This window comes from Amborella trichopoda, chromosome 8 (assembly GCF_054954075.1).
Source record: "Amborella trichopoda isolate Santa Cruz 75 chromosome 8, AtrichopodaSantaCruz75HAP2 v2.0, whole genome shotgun sequence".
Taxonomy (NCBI): domain Eukaryota; kingdom Viridiplantae; phylum Streptophyta; class Magnoliopsida; order Amborellales; family Amborellaceae; genus Amborella; species Amborella trichopoda.
The window spans coordinates 38,225,767-38,228,460 of record NC_142343.1 but is presented as its reverse complement, the minus strand read 5'-3'; positions in this window follow the sequence as shown (position 1 = coordinate 38,228,460).

Below are 2,694 nucleotides of genomic sequence, written 5' to 3'. Positions count from 1 at the left end.
GTCCGAGAATGGATAGCTCGTACTATTCGAGGATGCCAACCTCAGACCAATTTGAAGAGCACCACAGAAGGAAGTCCGATGATGCTAATATCGGACCAATTGAGCCCAAACATTAGAGCACAACCCTACTATTGGAACAAGTCAAAAAACAAAAACAAAAAAATGTCGTCTAAGGATAGTATCCTCAGACCGAGGGGCAATTTTGAAAAGAATAAAAAACTTTGGTTGACCGAACTTCCGTGTAATTTTCACTCAAGATTGACTCATTAGCGTTTTTTTTTTTGTATGTAATTCACTCGAATCTATTTCAATCTCTAATTATAAAATCTTAATACTCGGAAAACGGTTCAAATCAAGTAGATCTATAAACACTTGAAAATTTTGAAAATGGACGGTCCATATAATATGTCGCAAGATGCACTATTTTTAAGTCTCAAAATCTTTTTTTCTTTTCATATTCATACAACTCAATGTTGAGATGATAAATTAGAGGTTTGCCCTTTGTCCTTGGTTAATTCATTCAAAGCTAACCATTTCCGGAAATTTTGGTTTAATATTTTAATGGTAAAGGAGAGCTGGCATTCATTTGTTTCATTTTCTCTATAATTTTTCATTTTAGAGTTTCATTGTTACTTTGTTATATCTGCAAATATCAACCATGAAGTTTAGTTACAATCTATGATAGTTTCTTTGGGGTTTAATTTGTTGCGCTGTCGAATATTGCAATTAGGATTTTCTCCGACTTCATGCTCTTTATGTCTTAACAATGAAGCTCAGTTGAATCTATGGATGAACTCACTTAGGATTTTGTTTCATCTTCTTCTTTTCTTTTTTTTCTTTTTTTTGTGTGTGATTTTGTTTCATGAAGCTCTGTTGTTTGTTTGTTTGTTTGTGGATCACTATCTTTTTTTTACTTGAATGCTTCAATATGGGTGTTATTTGGTTCCTTTGGTCAATAGTTCTTATATAATCAGGGTTTTGTTTACTTTCATGAAGTGTGTGGAGTAGCTCAATTAGGGTCTTGCCTACATTCATGGATTACTATTTTCTCTTTATGCAAAAAATCCAATTAGAATTTTATTTGCTGCCAATATAATTAGTATCTTCTATTTCTTGGGAAATTCGATTTTTTTTTTTTTTTTCCATGTTTCTTCACCATCTTATTGGTCATATTAGCTTAAACCATTTTATATTATTTTTTTTTTTCTAAATAGAATGTTACGCTTTTAATTTTTCTGTTATGACAAATTTAAGGGTGTTCCTTCACAATTACAAAATTTAATTAGCCTAATATACAAAATTGAAACCTTTTCCTCTGGAATTAGGTTTGGTAAAGCCTATGAATTCAGGTTTCACATGAAGGAAGTTCATCATCCTGTTTGTAAATAAATATTATTTATATGGTAAAACAAATTGTAACAAGCTCCCTAATACATTAATAAATTGCATATTTTGTAGAAATCCCTTTGTAACTCGCTTGACACTGCAACTTATCATAAACTCACCCATTTACTAAACCTTATTTGATCCAATTGTAGCATCATTAAAGCTGAGCACTTGAAGCTTTAATATTAGATAATTTAATTAACCTAATGTACAAAATTTAAGATTTATCGTAAAATTAGGATTTCCAATTAGGGTTTCTCTAAATTTAGGGTTTTGCCTAAAATTAGGATATAGAAAGCTTGAAAGTATAACTTTATATGAAAACTCTTTCGTCTGTTACATTTTCTTTAAGGTGATAGTTTTACGTTATGTCCATCTGATTATGAATTAATCTTCTACATATTTAGCTGTTCACGAAGCCGGACCAACCTGGCTCTTCTAACTAGTTGGATCACCGACCAAAACCAAATCCGGTTCAATTGGTTCGGTTTAATTAAAAAATAAGTCCTTAGGGACAACTTGTTTTTAAATGTGATTTATGAAAATTCATCGAAATATTTTATAATTCTGATCAATTTTCATCCGTTCAACAAGTATAATGGTCGGCCAAAATGCTTATTGAACTAACAGGAACATTTTTCCAGTTGGGTACCTAGTCTAGTTTTGATAACACTTGCCATTACAACATTTGTGCTAAAAAAGTAAATTTTTTTCTCATTTTGCCCATGAATTCTCCCATAAATGATATAGATGTGATTACACCTTGCATTATTTCCCACTGAGTTGAAAAGTTGTTATCTTTATGAAAGATCAAAATAAGACAAGAACAAATAATATTACAATAAAAGCAATAATATAAAACAAGAACAAATAACATTATAATAATGCACTCTTTTTGGAGTAGGGCTTCGGTCCTCTTTCATCCCTGTTTTTTTTCTTTTTTGAAGTGTTAACAGTGGAAATGGAGAGTGTAACATTACGTTAGGCATCCGCCCCTTAATTTCTGATACCCAACCCCATTAATCTCCCTCTCTAACACCTCCCAGAAAGCTCATATGTTCTCTTTGATCTCCATCTTCTTCATTGGCCAATAAAAAGAAGTTTGATCATCTATCTCGCCCGAAATCCCTACCGAAATCTTCACGTCGTATGCTTCTTGAGCCCCACCATCCTGACAGTCGAGGGCGTTCAATTCATCCCAATATCCTGCAAGTGACATCAGAGCTTAGGTCTTCGAGGAGCATAGACGGCACGCTGATTCTCTTAAACATGTTTTTCAGTACCAAGTATGGATCTGCCCATGTTAGT